The 13587-nt window shown below is 40.5% G+C and overlaps 1 protein-coding gene and 1 long non-coding RNA gene across 7 annotated transcripts in view; both read right to left on the reverse strand.

Annotated features, from left to right (window-relative positions):
• Positions 1-13587, reverse strand: part of vav2 (vav 2 guanine nucleotide exchange factor) — a 254697-nt gene that overhangs the window by 85524 nt on the left and 155586 nt on the right. The gene's annotated exons all lie outside the window — the stretch shown is intronic.
• Positions 7405-9525, reverse strand: LOC144996423 (uncharacterized). The gene is made up of 4 exons (XR_013659378.1): positions 9392-9525; positions 8479-8668; positions 8270-8399; positions 7405-8094 (listed from the first exon to the last, which is right to left on the reverse strand). It is a non-coding gene; the product is annotated as an uncharacterized LOC144996423 (long non-coding RNA).

The following is a 13587-nucleotide window of genomic DNA, read 5'->3' on the forward strand; positions in this document are numbered from 1 at the left end:
GGACACGCGAGTCAAATTTCGTGAAAATCGCTCGAAAAAAAGTTCATTTTTCCATATCGTGCAAAAACGCGAAAAACTCAAAATGGCAGATTTTGGCACAAAATGGCCGCCAAACCGTAGGTCGTGTGGCCATCTCGTAATGATTTCAAAACTTTCTTTGGATATACCCGACAAAGTTATCTGGGTTTCGTTAGCCGATTCTTAAAAATAAAATCCGAAAAAAATTTTTTTTGCCGAGTCAGCACTTTTTTTTGCGACGGTTTTTTGTTTACCACGGCCACATTCCTTTATCGATTTTGTCGTATCTGACATCCTTTTGTTCAGTGTGGGCCAGGGTATCGCATATTTCAGTTTCAGGCTATTCCGATAAAATATGTGCGAGCTAGCTAAAATGGCGACGGTTGCGAATTCGCCACGCGCACGCGTTTCAAATTCTACAACTTCTAATTCCAACATTTTGTCCACAGTAGCTTGCCATTGATGCCTGAGAAGTTTCAAAAAGATCGATAAAAATCCCTAGGACGAGTTTTCGTTTGTATACGTTACTAAAGGTGCTTTTTTATGAAAATTCAAGATGGCCGCCCCTTGCCAAGGTCAAAGGTCAACAAAACTTCTTTGGAAGTTGGAGAATCGTGTTTGTGGCATGTGTGTGCAATTTCGTGAAAATCGCTTGAACAAAAGTGTTGTTTTCCCATATTGTGAAAAAACACGAAAATCGCCATTTCTCTGAGTTCGCCACAAAATGGCCGCCAAGCCGTAGGTCGTGTGGCCATCCCATAATGATTTCATAACTTCTTTGGGATATCTCCAACACGCGTGTTTTGGGTTCGTAACTGTATTCCAAAATATTTTTTTTTGGCCCCATAAGCGATTTTCGGCCCATTCATTTTTTTTACGGGAACGCTCGCCATGATGTCATCAACTTCGGGGGGGTGACGTTCTCTTTGCCGAAAATTCATTTCACATTTATCCTAGGTGTGTGCCAATTTTGGTGAGTTTTCGGGTATGTGGCGGGGGTCAAATTTGAGCTCAAACTGTCCGTTAGAAACCAGAAGAATAATTAAAACCGCAAGCGGCGTTGTATGGCCCGCAGACGCAACCCGCCTCCACGCCCAACTCTATGGACCACCGCTGACCTCACCGCCCTCACAGCCCGCAAATTAAAAGCTAGTCAAGGCTGGATTTGCTAATTATGCTAACTATGCTAACTATGCTAATGTGGCTAAAAGTGCTAGCATAGCGATCAGCATCATTAACTGAATCAGAAAAACACATTACCTAAAATGCTAATTATGCTAACTATGCTAGCTATGCTAATGTGGCTAAAAGTGCTAGCATAGCGATCAGCATCATCAACTGACTCAGGAAAACACATTACCTAAAATGCTAATTATGCTAACTATGCTAGTAATGCTAATATAGCTAAAATTGCTAGCATAGCGATCTGCATCATCAACTGACTCAGAAAAACACATTCCTCCATTGGTGAGAGCTACATGTCATAAGTTGATAAAAAACCTACTTTTTCCAAAATGGCGGCTTTTCTGTTGATTTTTTCTCCATAGCAACCATTTTATGTTTTGGTACCCTCGGGAGGACGAACAGATTGACGTCAGTTTCGGACAAATCGGTAAAAGTAAACTTTTTGTTGTCCTTAGCAACAGTGGTTTTATGCTAACCACGCCCACATTCCTTATATGTCCATATCCAGTGTTTTTCAATGTATTCAGTTTCAGGCATTAATGCATGCATTCAATTTTCATTGTATTGTATTGAAATACATGGGAGTTATAATACTGCGCCACTTTGCTAGCTCGCCACGCGCACGCCGTTCAAAATCTACAACTTCTAATTCCAACATTTTTTCCACAGTAGCTTGCCATTGATGTCAAAAAAGTTTCGAGACAATCGATGAAAATTCCAACGACAAGTTTACATTTGAATCTGGTGGTAAAGGTGTTTTTTATTGAAAATTCAAGATGGCTGCCTTTTCCCGAGGTCAAAGGTCAACGAAACTCCAGAGGTGATTGTAGACTTACGCTATGGACATGCACGTCAAATTTCGTGAAAATCGCTCGAAAAAAAACTTCATTTTTCTATATTGTGTAAAAACGCGAAAAACTCAAAATGGCAGATTTTGGCACAAAATGGCCGCCAAACCGTAGGTTGTGTCGCCATCACGTAATGATTTCAAAACTTTCTTTGGATATACCCGACAAAGTTATCTGGGTTTCGTTAGCCGATTCTTAAAAATAAAATCCGAAAAAATTTTTTTTTGCCGAGTCAGCACTTTTTTTTGCGATCGTTTTTTGTTTACCACGGCCACATTCCTTTATCGATTTTGTCGTATGTGACATCGTTTTGTTCAGTGTGGGCCAGGGTATCGCATATTTCAGTTTAAGGCTATTCCGATAAAATATGTGCGAGCTAGCTAAAATGGCGACGGTTGCGAATTCGCCACGCGCACGCGTTTCAAATTCTACAACTTCTAATTCCAACATTTTGTCCACAGTAGCTTGCCATTGATGCCCGAGAAGTTTCAAAAAGATCGATAAAAATCCCTAGGACGAGTTTTCGTTTGTATCCGTTACTAAAGGTGCTTTTTTATGAAAATTTAAGATGGCCGCCCATTGCCAAGGTCAAAGGTCAACGAAACTTCTTTGGTAGTTGTAGAATCGTGTTTGTGGCATGTGTATGCAATTTCGTGAAAATCGCTTGAACAAAAGTGTCGTTTTCCCATATTGTGAAAAAACACGAAAATCGCCATTTCTCTGAGTTCGCCACAAAATGGCCGCCAAGCCGTAGGTCGTGTGGCCATCCCATAATGATTTCATAACTTCTTTGGGATATCTCCAACACCCGTGTTTTGGTTTCGTAACTGTATTTTTAAATATTTTTTTTTGGCCCCATAAGCGATTTTCGGCCCATTCATTTTTTTTACGGGAACGCTCGCCGTGATGTCATCGTCGTGGGGGGGGGTGACGTTCTCTTTGCCGAAAATTCATTTTCAATTTATCACAGATGTGTGCCAATTTTGGTGAGTTTTCGGGTATGTGGCGGGGGTCAAATTTGAGCTCAAAGGCGCGATAAGAAAGCGGAATAATAATAATAATAATAATGAAACAAAGCAGAAACAATATAGAAGTTTTTGCGGTTAGGATTTCCTATGTATTTCAATGCGGCCTGTCTTTTACTATAGGCTGGGCATGTCTTTTTGGCTTTAAACCCGTCTTTTGAGGGCTTTTTGGGGCTTTTTCGTGTTTTTGTCGTCGCTTTTGCGACTACAATTTTGTCGTTTTTGCGTTGGTGTTGTGCGTGTGTGTGTGTATTTTTGTTGCGTTACACAATTGTCGTGTCGTTTTGTGCTTTGGGCGACTTTTGACCACATTTTTTGGCGTTTTGACGCGTTTTTTCGACGTTTTGGACCTTTTTGAGTGTTCGACCCTCGTAGCAGTTACAATATGGTCCTTGCACTCTGTGAGTGCTGCGGGCCATAATAATAATAAAAAAACTTTCGAAAAACAATATAGAAGTTTTTGCAGTCAGGTGGCCTATGTATTTCAATGCGGCCTGTCTTTTACTATAGGCTGGGCATGTCTTTTTGGCTTTAAACCCTTCTTTTGAGGGCTTTTTGGGGCTTTTTTGTGTTTTTGTCGTCATTTTTGCGACTACAATTTTAACGTTTGTGCGATGGTGTTGTACGTGTGTGTGTGTATTTTTGTTGCGTTACACAATTGTCGAGTCGTTTTGTGCTTTGGGCGACTTTTGACCCCATTTTTTGGCGTTTTGACGCGTTTTTTTGACGTTTTGGACCTTTTTGAGTGTTCGACCCTCGTACCAGTTACAATATGGTCCTTGCAGTCTATGACTGCTGCGGGCCATAATAATAATGAAACAAAGCAGAAACAATATAGAAGTTTTTGCAGTCAGGTGGCCTATGTATTTCAATGCAGCCTGTCTTTTACTATAGGCTGGGCATGTCTTTTTGGCTTTAAACCCGTCTTTTGAGGGCTTTTTGGGGCTTTTTTGTGTTTTTGTCGTCATTTTTGCGACTACAATTTTAACGTTTGTGCAATGGTGTTGTGCGTGTGTGTGTGTATTTTTGTTGCGTTACACAATTGCCGTGTCGTTTTGTGCTTTGGGCGACTTTTGACCCCATTTTTTGGCGTTTTGACGCGTTTTTTTTGACGTTTTGGACCTTTTTGAGTGTTCGACCCTCGTACCAGTTACAATATGGTCCTTGCAGTCTATGACTGCTGCGGGCCATAATTAACCTATGTTAGTGATCTGCTATATAAAATAATACAATTGTTAGTTATCAGGAACCAAAAACTTTGGATACTTAATACTGGCCTAAAAAAACCAAAAACATTTTAACTTGCGCATTTTTTTTCTTGTAGACCCGATTTTTACAGTTGGGTGACGCGGTTTCAGATGCTTTAACAGATTAGATGTGTTATCTGTGGCATATGCTATCTTTGTGTAACAATAAAATGTCGAAATGCAGCATTCGACTTATCCAGTTGTCTTTCCTTTCATCCAAACAAATCCAAAGTGTTCCCACACAGGAGAGCGTGAGGAGAGCGTGAGGAGATGGGGGGTGTTCCTCCAGCTCTGGCCTCGCGTCCGCATGATACTGTTGACATGCCAACTTTGACCTCCATCACCTAATAGCTGTTAAACCTCCCGCAATGAGGTTTCTTACCGTGGTCAGAAAACACAGGGGAGATCCTCTCCGCCAAGGCGGATCTTCCTTCGGGGTTCAATTCCCCGTTCGGACCCTCAGAGCCTCCAGAGCGAGTTAATAAAAGAACCAGTCTCCGTTCTTTTAGAGGAAACCGTTTTTATTATTGTTCCGGCAAACTGAGCAGAACACGCTGAACGTGTGTTCACACACACACTCTTGCGCTGCGCGCTAATACGCTTGCAACCCCCTTCCTAAACATGCATGAGCGCAGACACCATTGAGCATCTCAGCAGAAACTCGCGGTTAGAACAAGTTAATACATTCGGGGGGGGGGGGGGGGGGGGGGGGGGGAGGGGGATAAACCAACAAAACGAAAAACCAAAATGGTACAAAAGTGACCCGAATCGAAATTGGTGTACCGAAACGGTTCGGTCCAACTACATGTACCGTTACACCCCTACTACAAGACAGTTCAAAACAATGTTCAAATAAAAGAACATTATACTGCAACCTGTTGACAAATATCATCCTTAAGAGGCCAGGTACTGTAAGCCACAGATAGAAATGTTAGCCAGCAGAGGCAGTATTTTTAATTTGTCACTTTAAGAAAACTGCTTCAGCTTCACACAGAACGTTCAGAAATCTTCAGCCTACTTTCATTTGCTTATATTTTACCAGCAAAAAGCCAGATGGTTGGATTCCTTCAGAGCAATCCTACACAATTCCCAAGACTTTATGAAAACCCTTAAGGGTTTTCTTTGGGACTTGGCTGATTCACTCTTTTCAAATGCAGACTTTGTGCCTCACTGTCTTCAGAGGAATGTGTTTTTTTTGCTAACCCACAAAATGCTGCCCACTGAATTATTCTAAGGATGAGAAAAAACACCAAACCTGAAACACAGGAAAGAAGAACCAAAACTTGCGTATAATAATAATCATACGTTAGTAAGAATATAATGTTTTTTCCAGTATTTATTATTAGTAAAATACAAAGTGAAGGCTGTAACCTTAAAACTTTTCCCTTTTGCTTGCTTGGAAGAGTGGGTGGGTTGTGTAAGCCATCTGTATCTACAGATGGGCATGTCCAAATGTTGTCTGAGTTTTGATGGAAGTCAAAAGCATGAACAAACAAATGCAAGAAAAATCTGCACTGAATTACAAGCCTTTTTGAAAAAGTATGTAAAATGAATACACAGCCTTTTAAAGACATTACCATACTTAAGGTCTGCGCAGATACGCTCAGCAAAGTTGCCGAATATTATGAGGTGCCGTGTAGGACATTATTCAGAATTAGCATTCACATACACATGTGAAATCTCTCACACACACTAGTGAAATGCTTGTATACATACAACTGAAAATGTATTCATTCACATACACATGTGAAATCTCTCACATACACATGTGAAATCTCTCACATACACATGTGAAATGCTCTCACACACACTACTGAAAATGCTCTCACATACACATGTGAAATGCTCTCACACACACTACTGAAAATGCTCTCACATACACTAATGAAAATGCTCTCACACACACTACTGAAAATGCTCTCACATACACATGTGAAAATGCTCTCACACACACTACTGAAAATGCTCTCACACACACTACTGAAAATGCTCTCACATACACATGTGAAATGCTCTCACACACACTACTGAAAATGCTCTCACACACACTACTGAAAATGCTCTCACACACACTACTGAAAATGCTCTCACATACACGTGAAAATGCTCTCACATACACATGTGAAAATGCTCTCACACACACTATCCAAAATCCTCTCACATACACATGTGAAAATTTCAATAAAAACGGAAGGCATTTCAGTAGAAACAACATTTTTTTTTTACTTTATTGTTAGAAACGAAGTTGCTCGACTGAAGGCATTTCAGTGGAAATGAACCTGTGTCCGAATTCCTGCCCTGATCCCTAACTACTAAAACCCTATAGTGCAGAACTATATATAGTTCTCTGAATTTAAAAGCAATTCAGACACCCGTGCTCAGTACTTTTTTCTTTTGGGTGTTGTTCATAACGCGCTTGACACGGAAACAAAGTGGCGCATTACCGCCACCACCTGGTCTGGAGGCGAACTACTCCTATTTAACGCGGAGAATGACACTTATTTGTCAGAGTAAAAACATAATAAATATGAACATTTTACAGAGACTATTTATGAATCTGCTGTGTTCTGATCATGGAAAACGTGACTGATTTATAAATAATTAAATTACAAACACTTTGGTGTTGATTTAATGTATTTGTTCATAAATAAACCCCCAAGTTATTTTTTCATGCCAATATTTATTTTGTTTTTGTGCCACTGAACGATTAACGGGCTCTTGCAAGGAGGCATTTTTTTCTGTAGTTTTCTTACACCTTACTGAAAATGGCTTTGAAAATGAATCTGTCCGTGTTCCTGGCAATAATTCAACCGTTTTTCGTGAGATCAAACTGAAAACGAGCAGATATGCAGCATCACAGGACGGCAAGGAGAAGCAGACATCTCAGAAGATTTCCTCTGGATGCCCTGACCAGACAGAATAACTTGTGAGTTAAACTTAAAGCTTTTTTTTTAGTTAAACCTAAACTTTAACTTAAACTTTGTTACTAATCATGCTCAAGGTTACACAGTCTGCTGAGTAAGAGTTTAACATTCTTTTTCAAGTGACTTGTGTAGTCCAATTACATGAAACACTTGTGAGTTCAAAGTTTAGAATTTTTTATTCAGAGTCAAACCATATCACTTGTTTTAAACAAAAACAAAACAAAAACTTTCATTTTTAAAAGTTTAAATGAAAATCCAAAAACCCAGCCAAATAAAAACCACGAATTTTCCAGAATTAATAAATACTTCATAATCTAAAATGTAAGACATCAAAATAAATAGAAACATTAAAAAAATGTGATTTAATTTCCTCAATGAAATAATTAATGTTGCATTTTCCAGGGTCTTCCACGTCTCTACTGCTTTACCAACACAAAGGTGTCTGTCCTGGCCCTTTACGCTGACGGTCAGTCCGACACAAGACTGGATTTTCGGTTGACCCGCAGGACCATCGAGCATCTGGGTCGATGGTCCTGAAGCATCAGCTTCGGGTTCCTCACACTCTGGGGGGTCACAGGAGACTGACGTCCTGGTGTTTCTTTTCTGGCTGGCGTGTGGCACATCTTACAGTGTGGTAGCCAGAGTCTTTGACATGACACGGTCCACCGTGAGCGATGTTGTCCACAGGACGGCAGACCGCATCCTCCAGCTGATGAGCAGGGTCACCCAGCTTCCCAGTGGGAATGAACTACCATAAGTCGCCTCTGGATTTTAGCAGCTCGCTTGGTCTTTCTCCTTCCAAAGGGTCACAAGGAGCATTGATGGCTGCCACATAAGAATAAAGGCCCTAAAAGATAATGCAGCTTGTTATTTTAACAGGAAGCTTTTTTATTCCATTAAAATGCATGCTGTATGTGACTCTAATGCCAAATTTATAGATATTTTTGTTGAGAATCCAGGATCAATCCATGATTCACAGGTTCTACGTAAAAGCCCAATTTATGTAAATCAAACAAACCCACCTGAAGGATCCTTTTGGGTGATGGTGGGTATCCCTGCATTGCACATCCCATCATGCTGCTGACACCCTACAGGGAACCCATGAGGAATGCCATTGAGGCAGTTACAACCAGAACCACTCCAGAACACGCTCTGTTGTGAAGAGAGCATTTGGCATGATAAAGATGAGGAGGAGAGCAATATTTCTGGGGGCACTGGAAGTAAAACCAACCTTTGCAATGAAAATCATTGCCTGCAGTTCAATTCTGCACATTCTGTGCATCAGCAAAGGCGACTGCTTAGCCACAGATGTTGAGCCACAGCAGGACAACACCAGGAACATGCAGGACGAGCAGAGTCACGTCTGTCTGCAAGGACAAATCTTTGCTTTCCTTTCAGCTCCAACTGTGACACACATGACTCTAGAAGACCAGGATTATTGTTAACATGTATAAAAATAAATATTAACATATAAAACGAAATTCTAAATATGTACATCTGATATTTATATGAAAATCCTTTTAAGATTGTTAAAAATAGCTCAGATTTAAATAATACATGTAAATTATTCATTTTTGTTCATACATTTATTAAACAAATTGGAAAAACAATGGCTGCATTACATTTTAGAACAATAATTTCAACTCAAGTAAACTTAACAGACTCTCCTGTCGCTGTTCCTCCCTTCTAGCCCTTTCCTCCTCTCTCTTCTGGGTCTTTAACATAAACCTTTAACCCAGTACGACAACGATTAACCGTTTATTAAAATGAAGTCAAATCTGATCATATGTCTCTACCCATCTGGCACGAGCTAGCTTGAAAACAAACAGGCTATCTTTCTCCATCCGCAAATGGATCGGATTTTCCTCATCCTCGTCTGTCCCTACATATATGAACACATTTAAAACATGTGTTAATAACTTGTGACTACGGTTAGAAGTCACTGCTTTTTGATGTAATATCTAGCGTTTGTTTTTAGCCTTCGGCGCTAATTCGCGTTAGCGTTAGCTTTAGCATTACTGAAATTGATGAGCTTCAAAACAATCTAGGTTGTTGATTGAGGAATATAACATATTAAACACATCATCTTAAGTATTTACAAATATATTTTACAACAGATACTGGATGTTTTTTAATATACTTACACGTTTCGGTGGTTTTCCTTGCGCAACCGGCTGCCATTTTCGAATGATTCAGACGAATGATTATCTCGCGATAATCAGCCAACTTCCGTTTCTACTGAAATGCCTTCCGTTTCTGTCGAAAATTTCAGTAGTGTGTGTGAGAGCATTTTCACATGTGTATGTGAGAGGATTTTCACATGTGTATGTGAGAGGATTTCAGTAGTGTGTGTGAGAGGATTTCAGTAGTGTGTGTGAGAGGATTTCAGTAGTGTGTGTGAGAGGATTTCAGTAGTGTGTGTGAGAGGATTTCAGTAGTGTGTGTGAGAGGATTTCAGTAGTGTGAGTGAGAGGATTTCAGTAGTGTGTGTGAGAGGATTTCAGTAGCGTGTGTGAGAGGATTTCAGTAGTGTGTGTGAGAGCATTTCACATGTGTATGTGAGAGCATTTTCAGTAGTGTGTGTGAGAGCATTTCACATGTGTATGTGAGAGATTTCACATGTGTATGTGAGAGATTTCACATGTGTATGTGAGAGATTTCACATGTGTATGTGAATGAATACATTTTCAGTTGTATGTATACAAGCATTTCACTAGTGTGTGTGAGAGATTTCACATGTGTATGTGAATGCTAATTCTGAATAATGTCCTACACGGCACCTCATAGAATATAGCTGTTTGTTAACTAATGTAAAGAATTGCATATCGATGCATATATGAAAAAACGCTTTTCTTCATGTCAGAATCAGCTGATTTACGCTGATCATGTAAACAGCCAAAGAGCTACGTTACCTTAAAGAGTGTGTGTTATTTAGGTGTCACCAATGACATCTCCTGTGTTAAATTGTTAAAAAACTAATGAATGAATAAGCTTAAATCGATCTTTAAAAAAATCTATCTTTATTTGGCTTTTTAAGATCTTAACAAGCCAAATAAAAATCTGAAACTAACATTAAGATCCACTGGAGAGAAAACTGTGTTGGTCGGGCAATCCAGTCCAATCCATGAAATCATCATTACTTCTGTCATATGAGAGTGCACTTTTCTAGCAATTTACACTTTGCAATTGTGATAGAAGCAGCAGACTGAAAAATAGTTTTCTCAGTGATGGGAAAAAAAACTGAATATGGATATGTTTCATATTCATGACCATTTTCTAATTACATGCATCCCAATGCCAATGCCATTGATTCTTATCCTAAGAAGTACACATCTAAAAAGCAAAACACATTTCCTCTGATTCATTTAATTCAAACTCTTCAACTGTAGCTAGAGTTTAGTCCTCTGAAATTATTCTAAACTAACATATGACACTTAAAAAAAAGAAGAAGGCTCATAAGATAACTTAGGAAAGGTGCAACTATGTAAATATACATATCACCAAAGGTGCTCTTCACACAGCCAGACTTAACTCTGTTTTTATTCTTTTAGTAAACTAGCAGACTGGAAATATTTAGAGGAAATTTAAAAACTAGATAATTAGATGCAAGGAAGTGTGAGCAAACCAAGGGCAGAAGGAGGTGAAGCTTTAAGTAGGAGCACAGGAGGAAGGAGGATGGGTCTTCCCCACTTTTAAAAGGCATGCCTGGAAGACATGCACAGAAGTCACTAAGTGTGAAATGAGCCAGGGGTATGTCAGAAGTGAGACACCAAGTCTTTCTTCATTTATCAGAATGATAGAATGGTGTGACATATTATGGACATAATGCAATGTAAGGGCCAACAGCGTTCTTGGTTTTAACTGGTCTGAAACACATGGATTCATGACCAGCATGTTCAGGGAGCTGCTCAGATCTCCTTTGGGTGTCTTGCAGTTGCCTTGAGGCTTGTGTGACTACCTTAAGGAATGTCATAAAAATGGAGCAAATTATTGTTGTGGGTGTGGTAAGTGTATCGCTAAGTATCTGTGAACATATTGTAAGTTACACGCACTTATGACATACGGGTGATGATGCCATATGATGCGCTTATCCCGCACTTTAGTCATCAGTGAGGTGAAGCAGTGGCTCCTTGCTCACCACGCCCAAATGGTGCATGCATGGGGTGTGCACATTATGTGTAAGTGCCAAATTTGATGCTAGTAGGATGCCCACACATACCATGCTCTGATTTTCCAAATTTATAACAGTCAAGCTGCAAGAAGCGTGCACTTATCCCTTGAACAGCCAGCATCTCACCTGTTCACTGATGTTGTTTACATTCTTGTTACAAGCTTCCACCTGCAGCGTGCCCATAGAAAATAATGTGTATGAACATCTTTGCTCTACGGGCTCATCGGGCTGCTACGGACTTATATTTTTGAGCGGGCCACCTCAGAGCCCCCTACAGGTTTGCCCATTATTCGCATACAGACAGCCCATCTTCACTTATAAGGACGGTTGTGACTAAGGTATAAAATAAACTCCAATGACTGACCTTGCACTGTTTTGACTGTCTGTAATCTGTCTGTCAGTGTCTTTATTAGACACTCACCAAGTCTAACAGAGCAGAAAGAAAAACTCATTTTCTCTTGACTTTGAAACCTAATTTTATACTTCATGATTCATGAAATGATTCGTGTCTGAATGTGAAAACTCCCATTAAAGGCCAGTGCTTGCATGACAAGTCTCATTTTACAAAAGACTATTTTCCTTTTCTGCATACAAAGATTTCTTGTGGTGTACCAGTTTGGTAGTGAAGGACTTGACCTTACAAGACACATGCACCCCGCCCTCCCTCCAGAGTCACACAACGAAGACACGGAAACTGGAAATAAAAGAGGTGTGAGGAGCAGTAACTACTGTATCACACCAGGGGGAATTCGGAGCTTTCTGTTAAGAATCATCACACCTCATTTGTAAGAGTGTTGAGTCAGGAGCAGACAGTGTGGGGTGATAGAGAGGGCACTGGGTGCTCCACATTCCCAGAATTATGGCAGTGAACTCACAGACTGAGGTTCATACAAAGGCTGAACATCGCTGACTAAGTTGCTTCATGTCAGTTGTAAACATAAGCAGCTGAGAGACAAAGAGAAGTCGGTGTTGCAGAAGAAAAGATGATAAAATGATGGGAGGGGGAGTTTCTCCTGTCTTTGTGCGAATGTAGAAGAAACTGGAGGGGTGCTATCTCACATTCAGTATACACTACATGAGGGGGGCTGCAGAATATAACAGAGACTGGGATGACGGTTGTTTGGTTTGCATTTAGAATAGACACCTATAGAAACAGACTGAGTTCCATATGCACAGAAAGAGGCTGCAGATGTAGTCGGTTCTGTTACAGAATAGGAGGAGGTTATTCTTGGATACAATTATGTCAGTTTAGATCTAACAACCAGACTTCAAACAAGCTCATTTCTTATTAATGAAGGGGGAGAATACTGTTCTATGTTGAGACAGGGGTGGCCAAATGTGTGACACTTTGTGAGCGTGTGTGAAGCAATTGCGCAAATGTGCAACTGTGCCTTCTCCATCACACTCTCATGTGCCGGCCTGTGACAGATCAAAAGAAGGAAAATAAATCCAGAAAAAGAATTAATTGGGTTCTCTGTGCTGCCACACTGTATGGTGCCCAAACAAAAGTGAAAGACTGCTCCCTCAGCCCCCCAAAGCTCAAGAACCACACATCAAACTCAGCGACAAGAGTGTCATGTCAAATTGGACAGAGAGGAGGTTGGTGCCTGTTAACCTTTCAGGATGGCCAGAAGCGCCGACAACACTGCCAAGTCCATGTGGGTGTCGCACTTAAACACTTCCAAGTCCCCCAACCCCCCATTCTTGTTTTTTTCTCCTTACTCTCCCCCCACTTCTCACTGAATATTTTCCAATTCCCTAACACTGTTAACAGCCTGCGCGACAGGGAGAAAGTGATGGAACGCCGTGCACTGCACGTGTGACGGAGCTGCAGGCGACGCAAACCAAAAAGCCACGCCAGCCAGTGTGAACAGCCACGAACACACAAAAAAAGAATAATGCATGCTGATGAGGGCTGGGCCAAGGCTTGAAAGTTAGGTGGCCGCCACAGTACGTCTGCACAGTGGTGAATAATTCCCTGTCATGCGGCGGGTTAGTGGCAGCGTGTCACTCTGAAGCAGTGTGGCATTTAGCTTTCAAGCACAGTTCATTTTTTTTTATCGTCACAAACACAAACGGCAGATAATTATAAGGTTATACCATCTGTTACAGTATAGCTTTGATTTGTTTTCTTTTTACTGAGTTATTAAAGGCTGAGTATGTCACAAA

This window comes from Oryzias latipes, chromosome 12, assembly GCF_053564925.1.
Source record: "Oryzias latipes strain Hd-rR chromosome 12, Olatipes_Hd-rR_3.1".
Taxonomy (NCBI): Eukaryota; Metazoa; Chordata; class Actinopteri; order Beloniformes; family Adrianichthyidae; genus Oryzias; species Oryzias latipes.